Here is a 13,941-nt window from a genome sequence, read left to right as displayed (position 1 = left end):
TTAGGTTCATTATCTGATTCATCTTTGAATTCTTCATAGGTACTTAGTCCTGTATACAAGCCAGGAATACTAATAAAAGGACCCAACATTTATTGCATGTTTACTATATCCCAAGCAGTCCAGAAGGCATCATTTAATTCTTTGAAAACCATACAACATAGGTACTATCATTTTTGTAGTTTATGAGTATGAGACCTCAAACTTCAAGAGAGTAAGTAACTAGTAAATATTCAAACCCAGGCAGTGAGACTTTGGAGCTGGTGCTCTTAAAACACAGAGAGAGAAAAGGCACGAAATGAAAAAAAAAAAAAAAAAAAAAGTTTAGCAAGTAACTGACAGGAATTACTAAACAGAGATTAAGATGATATGTTTCAGTCTTCACTACAAGGACATTAAAATAATCTAAACCCCACCCTCTCACCCTCTTTATTACAAAAATAACAATTCACAGTTTCTCTATTTCTACAGTTTTCTGGTCAGTTTTATCTTAACCTGGCAGAGCCAGAATTTAAATCCAGGGATAATAAAATCCAAAGTCCTGTATTAACCATGAGGCTAGGGCTTTCTCACCCTTTAAGGTTTATCCTAAACTTCTGTTGTGGCCATTTCCATCGTGTTGTTCTGTTGCCCTATTGACCAAGTGCTAGTGCCTCCACCTTTAAAGTCTGCCATATATTCTTAGGCTTCTCATTTCTTCTGCCAGCCTCCTGTTTCCAAGGTCAAGGCAGGTTATCATTTTCATTCTTTCTTTGCAGGTCAAACATTTATACTTTGTGACATTCTTGTTGCTCCTCTCTGTGCCCTTTTCAAGTTATATACATATGATTTTAATATTAAGTGACCGCCTTGAATTATACAATTGTTGATCTAATAATTGTCCTGTGCCTTTTTTTTTTTTCTAACCACAATATCGACATGATGACACAGGCCAAACTGGTTACTCCACTGTCCTGTGCATGAATACAATAAAACAAAGGAGCAGGTGAGAGTAGGGGAGCTTCCTGCCAGCTGGAACTTTAGAAAAGAATGATATTCTGTAACCTCAGGAGCCATTGAGCACAATTGAACCTTGTCTATTTTTGGCAATATATAAAGGATAGATGTAATATTGTGGCTTCCCTCCCCTGCCCCCTCCACTTTGGGGATATATGGAACTAATCTAGTGCATAATGGTAAGCAGGCTAGTAATCTTGGTTGCATGGTACTTTGGGTTAGAGTGCAACTCAGAACTATTTTTGGCATTTTCCTCCTATCAAGGTTCATATAGATACAGCAATCCTGGACACACATCTTTTCTATATTCCAGGACTTCGGTGCTTGTTCTGTACAAACAGCATGACATAATTTTTTTATACACATGGGATATAGATTTTATGATATGATTATGTAGAGCTTTAGTTTTCTTAAGCTATCTTTGTTTTCTTAAGTTAGCTTCTGTCAAAATACTTAGGTGTAATTCAGAATTTTAACATTTTTTTGCACACACTATACAATAGTCTTTTCTTCCCCTACTTGTAAGGATTTTTTTCTTTCATATAAATTTCCCTAACAGAAAAAATATATATACACACATACACTAATGATAAAACACAATGTAACCCTTGTCATTACCACAATTATTATTACTCATTTAGGCAGAGAAATAGTCTTATCACAAGCATTGTTTTATGAGTTTTCAATTTTGAAAATTCAATTTGGCAAATTTGGTGACAAGTTTCCATAAAAGATTCACCAAATTATGTACCAAAGTAAATCTTTAATAGGCTGTTATCTTCAATCCATGTATAATTTAAATACATTCTGCATTTCTTTCTTTTGGTTTCAACTGTGTGCCTGAGCCTCAATGTTGCCCTACCTGAGAGCATGCCTCAAATTTTAACGTGCGCACAAATCATCGAAGGATCTCATTAACAGCCACATTCCTAGTAGTTCTGAGAGGAGGGCCAGAGATTCTGCATTTCTACCAAGGTATCAAATGAAGCTGATGCTGCTGGTCTGTGGAAAACTCTTTGAATAGAAAACACCTTTGTGCATAAGAAGTTCTCAGTTAAACCAGTGGAAGAGGTATGCCTGATTCTTCTCTTTTCCTAAATGCTAAACCAATCAGTCATTCATTTAACAAATGTTTACTGAACTCCACTCTGTACCAGATAAATCAAGTGTTCTCCTTTACATTGCAGATCCATCTACATTTTTTCATTTCCACTGATTCTACTATCCAACTTTATGCTACTATTTTTGTGTTTTGGAACTTTTGCAATAGCTGCTGAATGCATCTCTCTATATACGTCTTTGTTCTTCCTTCAATTCATTTTTAAAATAGCAAAAAAAAATTGATATTTAAAAATACATAGTATTCTGACGTATCAAATACATCAAACTTTCCCATTGACTCAAGACAAATTTCAAATTTTTTACACAAAAATTTTGGAAAGATTCTGCTTACATTAATACCTTCATCTCCCTTTACCCTCCCCCTTGCTTTTGAGCTTCCAGCCACTTTGGCTCTTTTAATTATTAAACTTGTTACACTTTTTCCCATCTCATGTCTTTCACACATGCTGTTCCTTTCCCTAGAATGCTCTCTCTTTATCTAGTATTATCCATACTTCATATCTCAGATTAACATCACTTCCTCAAAAAACTTTTATTTGATTTTCCAAACTAAGTCAGAATATCCCGTTATAAGTTATTTTAGTGCCACTAATTTTCATTTAAGGGAAATTTTCATAGACATAATTATATGATTAAATATGAAAATCTACTTCCTTTGATAAACAGTTGTACGAAGGCATGGATCTTTTCTCTTCTAAATTCCTTTTAAAAAATATTTATTTATTTATTTATTTATTTATTGGAGACAGGGTCTTGCTCTGTCACCCAGGCTGGAGTATAGTGGTGTGATCTCGGGTCACTGCAACCTCCGCCTCATGGGCTCAAGCGATCCACCCACTTCAGACTCCTGAGTAGCTGTGACCATAGGCACATGCCAACACAACATGCTATTTTTTTTGTATTTTTGGTAAAGATGGGGTTTCATCATGTTGCCCAGGCTGGTCTCGAACTCCTGAACTCAAGGGATCTGTCTACCTCAGCCTCCCAAAATGCTGGGATTACAGATGTGAGCCACCGTACCCAGGTTTTTAATTCCTATATGCTTAGTGCTTAGCATAGTGCCTGCGACATAGTAGGAAATGAATGATTTTAAAAATAGAAAGGGAATATTCTAGATCATCTGAATCCCTCTGTTAAAAACAGAAGTAGTTTACCAGTTTTTAAAGAACTAGGCTATAAAAACACATATGATTAAAATATGCTCCAGTTTCTTAGATGTGTTAATGAGGTGTTTCAGAATGTTCCAGTTCTTCCACACCATTTATAAGGTATCCATTTTTTCTCTGAAATTCATCAGATGATTAATAGAGAACTTAAATTATTTGCATATTAGAAAACCCCTGCTGCCTATGTATTTGAAAAGTGTTTAATATATTGCCACATACAACCTTCTACTGCTTCATAAATTGTTTCTGATGACACATAGCTTTTGTATATGGTGAATAATTATATTTGTTTAAGAATCCTTTGTCAAAAATGAAGATGAATTTTCAGGAATGGTATCCCAGGAAACCCTTGTAATTTTATTATTTGGGTACTCTCAAATGGATGGCTTCATCCTTTATCTAGTTGACAAATTTCTTCTCTAAGCATTTGTCAAAACATATTTCAAATCTATTTCTTAAAGTTCAGCCATCACTTTGGGACATAAAAGGAAAGAAATGCAGGAATGCCTGACAATGACCCTTGAGCCTGCATGTCGCCACTACTTTGGACCACAGGTCTAAGAGTTCTCTATGATTTCTTTAGAAAATATTATTTGATAAATATTTTTCAAGGTCTGGAAAGTTATCCTCAACTTTCTGAAATGAGTGGAGAAGCAAAAGTAATTTTGAAAAGTCCATGTGTTCTTCATTGCATAGCAAACAGGAAAATAATGCAAATTGGTGAACTGAAATGATTCAGTTTGTGGCGTGTTTAACGTATTTTCAGAAGGCTGCTATTATTGTGTGACCCAAGAAGATCATAGGCAAAGACCTCAGCTCTCCCCAGGAGGACACATTGTGTATCTCCAAAATGGTGAGTCAGCTTTATTTTAAGCCCTGAGTGAAGTGGGGAGCATTATTCTCCTCAGGTCCATAGTGGGCTCCAGGCCAGCAGCAGCTGTCAGCTCAGTGGGGTTTCAGCTCTCTGCTCAGTGCAGATTGACTTGGAGCCCTTGGCAGGGACAAGTGAGAGACGAGTGAGTGCTTACGGGAAAACACTTAAGTTGTCTATTCCCTCTTCATTGCTGATGTTTTACGTCCAAGTTCTACTTAGTAAACATCAGGAAAAAGCTGCTCCATCCTCAGTAGCAGTGCAAACATCTATTCTCACCAGTACATTGCATCAGTACAGCTTAACTGAAGGTCACTGAATTCCTGAACCAACCAACAATGTGATGATGTGTGTTTTATCCCCACAGAGGGCATCGGACTAAGGATTACTGCAGGGTTATTCTCAGCTGCATTTTTGCTCTGATTCTTAATGTTACTCACCTTCTCACATGTATGTCTCTAATCTTACACTGTTCCCAATGATTTCATACTATGAATATAATAAGCATTCTTTTTACTGTCTTTTGCCTTTTTCTAACAAGTCTTTTCCTAATTTTTGTCTTTTTAATTAACCATTTAACACATTTAAGATGTTTAAAATTTATCTTCTAGCAATGTTCAATTTCCCAATTTACAGACAGGGTAAATGGCTAAGGTAACTAGTAGGAGTGCATCCAGAGACTCTATTAGTCCCTTTAGAGTATGTGAAGACTTGTTTTTGTGGTATTTTGGCTATTTCCCTCTGATTTTCATTTTCTTCTTTAAGTCAGACCTCATTGTTACATCCCCAAAGGATCCAGGGATACACTTAAGAACAATTTCATCTTGTCCATGTGGATTCTGGGGAAAACCACAGGGTTTAGAAAGAGTCACAGGAAATAAGCAACTTCTCACCCTAATTCTAATACTCTCATCTCCTTCACCATCGACATGAACCTCTCTCCTTCTTCCATCTTTTTTCATTGATGTATAATATTTGTACGTATTTATGGGTTGCATGTGATATTTTGTTACATGTATAGAATGTAATGATCAAGTCAGGATATTAATAATATCCATCACCATCAGCATGTATTATTTCTATGTGTTGAGAACATTTCAAGTCCTTACTTACAGCTATTTTGAAATATATAACACATTGTTGTTAACTATATTCACACAACTCTATTACTGAGCATTACAATTTTTTTCTTCTATTGAACTGTATGTTTGTACCCATTAACCAGACTATATTCTCCATCTTCCCATACACACCCACATACTTGCCAGCCCCTGGTAACTGCCATTCTACTCTCTACCTCCATGAGATCCACTTTGTTAGCTCCCACATGAGTGAGTACACGCAATATTTGTCTTTCTATATCTGGCTGATTTCACTTAACATAATGACCTCTAGTTTCCTCCATGTTGCTACAAATAACATGGTTTCATTTTTTTTATAACTAAGTCATATTTCATGCTATTAATATGTCACATTTTGTTTATTCATCTGTTGATGGACACTTAGGTTAATTACATATCTTTGCTATTGTGAATAGTGCTGCAATAAACATGGGGTACGTGTATCCCTTTGATATACAGATTTCATTTCCTTTGAATACTCAGTAGTGGGATTGCTGCATTGTAAAGTAGTTCTAGTTTTAGTTTATTGAGAAGTCGCTATACTATTTTCCATAATGGCTGTACTAATTTTGCATTTTCACCAATAGTGTATAAGTTCCTTTTTCTCTGCATTTTTGCCAGCATTTGTTATATTTTTATCTTTTTGATAATAGTCATTGAACCTAAAACTAAAAAATTACTAGAAGAAAACATGAGAGAAATATTCTAGGACATTTATATAGGCAAGGATTTTATAAGTAAGCCCCCAAAAGCACAGACAAAAAAATAGACAAATGGGACTATATTAAACTAAAATGCTCTTGCACAGCAAAGGAAACAATTAACAGAGTGAAGAAACAGCCTGTTAAATGACAGAAAATGTTTGCAAAATATTCATCGGACGAGGGATTAACAGTAATATCCAGAATACACAAGGAACTCAAGACCAAAAAGCCAAACAATCCCATTAAAAGGTGGGCAAAGGATCTATATAGACATTTCTCAAAGGAAAATATACAAATGGCCAAAATGTATATGAAAAAATGTTCAACGTCACTAATCATCAGGGAAATGCAAATCAAAACTGCAATATCGTCTTACCCCAGTTAGAATGGCTATTATTTCCTTCTATCTTTCCATTTCACTATAAAAACGTTTCATTCTTCTGTTATTTAATAACATTATTTTGAGGCCTATGTTGCAGAAGGTGTGCTAGGCAGTAGGGGGACACAATAATAAATGAGACAGAACTTTTCCCTGCCCAGCTACATTCTGGGGAGGAAAACAAAAAGTAAACAAGTGAACAGTAATAACCAGGAGAATAAAGGGTTGCTGTTACAGATAGTAACGGAGACCAGTTCCTTTCTACGTAAAATATAAACACTTTACCTAGCATTCAGGAAGACCTTTCAGAGTTGTATTTAAGCAGAGATCTGAAGAATAAGACCACTTCAAACATGCAAAGAACCCAAGGGAAAACATTTCAGGCAGAGAGAAAGAGAAGGATCAGGAAAGAGCTTGTGTGTTTTTGAAAAGACTTTTTGAAATCCAGTGTAGCTGTGGGATAGCAGAGTTTCACCGATTGAGCTTGGTGAGTGAGGCTGAGGACAGATCACTTGAGAACCCTGGAGGTCATAGCAAACTCCTGAAGAACAATCTAGGCTCTTTGGATGGAGTGACCCTGTGAGAACTGTAGTAATTGACTCTTAAACCCAAGTAATAATTCCAGGAAAATCACCGGCTTGGTAGATTATGTACAGACATAATTGGCCTAGTCCTGGGGTGGGGGTGAGGAAAGAAACTCAGGAAGTCCATTCTCATGACTATTGTTCACAGAGAAGTATCCAGAAGAATCAGCTTTTGCATTTTCAAGAGAACATTGTGGAATGTAATGTATACAGTATGTATCTCTTAGCAATGGGGGAATGTCTCACGTTTTATTTCCAGTCCATACTTCTACCCACTGGGTGATATGCTTATCTGTGCATTTAAGATCTGTTTATCAGTCATCCAGGTTGGCAGTGAAATGGAAATTTTTAGGAAAATTTAACTGAGCCCAGCCTACTTGAATTCAAACTAAAACCACCTCAGGAAATTTCTTTTAGCTTTTTCATTTTCATGGTTATTTTCTACATGGATGTCTATTGAGTTTGGACTTTGTACAATATTCCACATCTGTTAGTGTTTTACTCTTTTTTCATTCTTAATATGCTTTCATCACCTCCCTTGTTGCATTTTAAAATGTAATCATTTGATTCCTAACCACCCCCCTCCAGTTGATTTTTGTTTGAGGATTACTATAAAGCTGTAAACTTCTGATACTTTGGTAATTGTTTTAGAAATTTAAAATACAAATGCACTTTATGCATTATTTTCCAACAAAGCATTTTTTAAAACTTACTTCAAATGAAAAGTTTAATTGGCTTCTTTGAATAATAGGTTGAGCCAAAGGTGAAATAATATGTTATTATTTGTATTATTGTATTTCAGAGCATGTGACTCTGTGGAGACCTAGGAAGAGTTACAAATAGTGGTCCCAGATGGTGGAATAACACATGTTCTATGTCTTAGTATGAGGAACAAATCAAGCAAGTAAACTATTCCCAGACCTTTATTACATAGCTCAGGTCTGGAATGATTATTGTGCTTCTGGCAAGACACAAAGGTGGAAAACAGACATTTAAGTGGAGTTAACATTAAAGGAATTATTGCATTCTTTTCTGAACATAATCACCTGTAACTGAAAAAGCAATGGTTCCACATGTCATGTTCTTTATTGATTTCTGTTAGATATTGGTACTTATTTGACCTGAGTATAGATGTAGGAGGTTGCTAACATAGAGATAATTGAGAACTTAATAAAAGTATACTTGGTTTGCCAAGTGGTTATTGATAAGAATAGAGGAGTATATTTAGAGCAGGGGTCCCCAACCCTGAGGCCATGGTCCAGAGACAGTCCGTGGCCTGTTAGGAACCAGACTGCACAGCAGGAGGTGAGTGTTGGGTGAGAGAGCATTACTGCCTGAACTCCACCTCCCATCAGACCAGTGGTGGCATTCGATTTTCATAGGAGCGCAAACCCTATTGTGAACTGTGCATGTGAGGGATGTAGGTTGCATCCTCCCTTTGAGAGCTAGTGCCTGATGACCTGAGGTGGAAATGTTTCATCCCAAAACTATCCCTTCTGCCATCTATCTGTCCATGGAAAAATTGTCTTCCATGAAACCAGTTCCTGGTGCAAAAAAGGTTGGGGACTGCTGATTTAGAGTATATAAAAGTTGGTATTTCAAAAAACATAAATAGTATGCTTGTGTTAAAATACATAAAATCATGCCCTCCCTCTAACACCTATATAATTTTAAATAAATTGACATCTATTTTGTTCTCTTAGTGCAAATTTGTGGAAATAATTTTGTTTAATCACCTTGTCATATATATTTCTGAATATGTGTTGCAAACCTCATTCTCAAGACATTTCTTGATCTGAAGTCCCTATTTTTGAGCTACCATCTCAATATTTCATTATTATTCTTCTTCATTAACACTTTATTTCTCTTATTGAGATTACCTGGATTTTCTGAATATATTGTTATGGTCTAGGAAGAATTTTTCTGTTATACAGCATGAGAGTCCTTTGATTAATACAGCTTTTACAAAATTCAAAAAATTAGTAATTAGATCAAGGCTGGTTCCAGAAAATACCTTTTTTTGGCTGAATACAACCAATATGTGCCAAGCAGTACATCGCCCAGGCTGGAGTGCAGTGGCACGATCTCTGCTCACTGCAACCTCCGCCTCTTGGGTTCAAGTGATTCCCCTGCCTCAGCTTCCCAAGTAGCTGAGATTACAGGGTCCCACCACCACACCCGGCTAATTTTTTGTATTTTCACTAGAGACAGGCATTCACCATATTAGCCATACTGGTCTCAAACTCCTGACCTCAGGTGACACAACTGCCTTTGCCTCCCAAATTGCTGGGATTACAGGCCTGAGCCACTGCACCTGGCCCATCCTCCATCTTTTAGCATAAAACATAGTTATATACAAGAGACAGATACTCAGAACTCCAAAGAGAAAAATCACAAATAAACTCTATTCATAAAGCTCTCTGGGCTTTGATAATACAATGTGTTATAATGGGAAAGAATAAAAATAGTTATCCTACCTTTTCTGTATGATTTTTATCTTAAAAGTATTCCAGATTGTTTGTGAAGGAAAGTTTTTATTTATTAACTAATTCAAGCTAGTAAATTCAAGAAACGAATTTAGAAAATCACCTAAAACAATCCTCACAAAAACAGAAGTATAACTCAGGCCAAAGTGTCAAGGTATTTTATTTAGTTAATAACAATGATAATAATAAAATCTTGTATACAGAATTTCAAACACTACTTCAAGGTCTCCTTTAACTAAGGATGGAAATTTAGACACAGAGAGGTAAAAGAACTTGGCCATTGTCATGCAGGAAGCAAGTGGCTTTAACCATACATAACACTATCACAAGCTAAGTCTTGAATGCTGGTCTCTTGAGACTCTTAAGATATCAGACTCTTATTTTGGTGCTTTTTCTATGACACCCAAAGTAGAATGTCCTTGGAACGTCCCTGAGGATCTACCAGGGAAATAAAAACAATGAGTCATCAAATAGCTGTTGTTTTTACTTTTATTTTGCTGGAAGGAGCCTAAAAATGAAATAGCGAGTGAAAACTCTGAGGCCTCTCTCAGCAGACTGAAGTTTAGGGAAGTCCATGTCTGCAGTGGTTAGGTTCATCGATTGTTCCATCAGTTTAAGCAAAAACTTTGGTTCTCCATAATTAGTGGACCTGTGGGAAGGAGGAATCGGCCACAGATTCTTCCCCAGCCTTTTCCATAACTCTGTGGCTTACTGCTCAGAAAGAAGGAAAAGTATGAGGAAAACAAACAGAGACGGACCTTCTTTGCACATTGGCTCTCAGCCTGCCGAATCAGCGGGCTGGACACGGAGGCAACTTCCTGTGTGCGGTCTACTGCGGACTTCCAGGTGGGGAAGTTGGGGAATATGTATTGTCGAATGAGACCCTGAGAGATTATCCTTGGAAGGAACAACCTCTGAACCTGTGTGTTGATCGAAAATCTCTTATAGCCAGAGTTTCACAAACTTGATGTGATTGCTCCCTCCCAACACAAAAATTATTGGGGAACGGAAAAAAATGAAGTTTTGAAATTCAATCGTATGAGTGTAGTTTCTTCTCAAGACAATTTATCTCTGGAGCACTGAGTTAGGGAAGTGTGGAAATAGGGATAAATGGTAAGATACTCTGCTGCTTTCTAGGGTTTTGTGAATCATTAAAATGTTAAAATAGTGATATCTATTTACTCATAACTCATTCAACAGTGGTTTCTGAGCTCTGTCTACATGCAGAGCCATGGAATGGGTACACGAAGAGATACAAAAATAAGAAAAAATTTTTAAAAAGCATGATCCTTCAACTTAAGGAGCTGAATCAAACATTTTCTTAAATCAAACCATCTTCTTAAATCAAACATTTATAAGAATAAATATTTGATGTAACTATTACTTTAAGTGTTCAGTCTTTCTTGAAACAATATATATAGCCATTCAAATATCATTTTGTCACTCTCTCTCCCTAAGTTAGTGTCCTATGAGAGTTAATATCCGATGTCAGTCTGAGCACATGAAGAATGGAATATGGCACACATAACTTTCAGTTAATGGGAAGGGCCCGGGTCCTCAGGCTCCATGGGTTCTGTTGTGACCAGTTCTAGGACAACATCCTTCCTTCAGCTGGTGATGCTAGTTGTCTTGCCATTTGCCACTGAAGCCTGTAGCTGACAAAATATCCGAATGAGTCTTTCTCAGCGTGGTCAGGGCTGAGTAGTCTGCCCTGGCAAATGAGACTTGGATTGGCTTCTGCTGTGTTCAGACCCTGCAGGGGTCTGACTCTGTCAAACTTCAGCCTTGTCCTCTGCTTAGCAATCCCTGGTACAAGTCATCTTATCAAAATAGAGTGACAACCTCCCCAGCTACAATCTCAGTTGCTTTAAAACTCAGAGTGGTTCCAGAAAATTACCTCTGAGGCATTCCTCTGTCTGACTGCCACATGGTGCCCAGGTGCGTGGCCACATCCTGGCTTTGTTACTGGGGGATTTTTCAGAGGTAGCCTCTTTCTATAGGCCTTCATGTGGAACAGGCATAGCTTTTCTATGCCTTAAGTGTTTCCCTCACCCTTCTGAAATGTTTTCTCTTCTCCTCAGAGAGGATATCCATCTCACACTCTTGTTTTTCTCTTCTTTTCTCCTTCCCACAAATTCCTAGGCCTGAAATGTGTTGAGCATTTCTTTTATTTCTCTCAAATCACATCTTGTGTTTACATTCAATTAACCCAGATGGAACATGTTCTCCACACCATAGTGTGTTCCTAGGCTTGTTGTAACCTAAAAGGGGGATAAAACCTCTGAATGGAATCTGAAAATTCTCTGCTCTTAACAATAGCCTGTTTTGATCTTAGAGGTTGAGTATTACTTTGCTTTGCTCTTTATAATATCCAAACGTCCCCCGAGGCTAATGGATGCTTTGGGTAAATGAATTTCATATTCAGAAAGGCAAAAGGAAAAACACATAATAATATGTAAGGCATCACTTTGTTTACACTTATTGTGTTGATCATTTGGGCTTGTCTTTCTGCCAGAGGTTCAAAGGACTCAGGACTGAATCCTCATTCAGCACTAAAGAAATAAGTGAAACCTAATTATCAGTGTAACCTTCATGAAACAGTGAGACCATAAACTTTCAGGAGTTTCTAGCAGTGATGAAATAGGCACTATTTATCATCCCTAGAAACTTTCAGAAGTTTCTAGAAATGACAGAAGCTACTCTGGATACAGTCAGTAGAGCCCTTGATATAAGTAATCAATTCTCTCAAGACAGCTATGGCTGTCTGGCAATACCTCCCTTTGGTGCCTATCAGTTCCTGACCAGTCCCAGCAGGAGTGGAGGTGAGAATGCAGGAGAGTTACTTCTTCAGGTTGCTTAGACAGAGAATGGATGAAAGAGTAGGAAAAATGGAAGAGGTCAAGAGTTCTAGTCCATGAAGCACATGGGAGATAGTCTGTAGGAGATTTTTGGAACTTTTCCGGAAGCATGTGAGAGAGTCTAAGTTTCTTAAACATCGGTGGCAGCTTGGAGAATGGTGAGGAAGACAACCTGGAGCATTTCAAGATTTCTAGACATTTTTTCCCCTTTCCCTCTGTTGGGACCTGGGAAAATTCCCACTTTGGGTCAAAATGGAAATGGCTAGAGCCATGTAATTACTATTGATTTAATTTCTTTTTTTATATTGCTGATTTAATTTCATTATTTAGGAATTTAAGTATTGTTATTTTTTCCATTTGTAAGCATCAAATCATTCACAGATCATTTGATTCTGAAACCCAGCTGGTTTCTGGGTACTGATGACTGCTTTTTAGAGTTAACACAAGTGATGCTAAAATAGAACTTTTGTACCTCCCTCTGCCTAGAAACCCCCTTTTTCCTCCTTTGTACATGTTTAGCTTCTACTTATTCTATTTCACCAATTCTCAAATCCAACCCCCATACTTAAATTAGGCCCTAATATACTTTCTCATTTCATTCTCTATTTTTCTTACTTAGCACTTAACTTGATTTGTAATTATATATTTGTGGGTTTTTTTTATGTTTGAAACTACAATTCATTTTTCAGAGAGCCAAAGAGGGGAGGGATAAAGAGATGATTGTCACAGATGGTAAGTGGGGGCCAGGAACCTGAGAACACAAAGGGAATGTTGAACACAAACACCTCTGGCCAGGCACAGAGCACTTGCTTCTTGGGTTTTACACTGGATGGCCCCAAGTCATCCTCGGCCTTCCTCCTCTGCCCCACCAACAGCTCATATTCATGATCGTTACTTCCCTACTCAACTCCCAATTTCTTCTTCTTCACTCTCTATTGTTCCTTCTCCAGCATCCTCTGTGTGAGCCTCAGCCCTAGAAAATTAGATGGGAAAGACATTTCCCTCCATTTTCCAGCTGAATGGGAAGGGACAGATTTTGAAGGAGGTAGTGGGAGGAATGTTATAAGTCAATGAAGAGCTAAAGTATACCAAATGTGCTGTGTACTTAAAAAAAATAATATGGTCATGAGGATCTAAAGTAGTAGGAAAATGAGTCAGTGAATGTAAAAACATGCCTTATGGTATGCAACGGCTTGGGAATTGAACCCTGGCCAGTCTGACTCTAAGGTTCATGATACTCCTGTAACATCCAGCTGCCTGGTGCTCAGAGCTCAGCATCGTGATTGACCTAAATTCAAATCCATTCCTGACACTGCACTCATGACCTAGGCTCCTTAACTTGGTTTATTTATGACAAAGTTCCTATTTCAATGATTTTCAGCATTCCATCATTTTTTATCTGCCCCAACATACCTTCAAACGAGATGCTTTCCTATCAGTAAGAGTGCATATTATGATAGAGTAGAGGGTGGATGGAGGTAGAGTTATATAACTTGCATATGGACTGCCTTTACTCTGATCAGTTTCTGACACATACTGCCGAGGCGGAATTTTCCCCCTTCCTATTTTTGAGAATCCTTTTCAGATTAGAAGGAGGGTCATTTGTGCTGCAGTCCTTGCTTTGTGAACCCCTCCAATGTCTCAGTTTCTTGAGAAC

This window comes from Macaca thibetana, chromosome 8 (assembly GCF_024542745.1).
Source record: "Macaca thibetana thibetana isolate TM-01 chromosome 8, ASM2454274v1, whole genome shotgun sequence".
Classification (NCBI taxonomy): Eukaryota; Metazoa; Chordata; class Mammalia; order Primates; family Cercopithecidae; genus Macaca; species Macaca thibetana.
Note: the sequence above shows the minus strand (reverse complement) of the source record.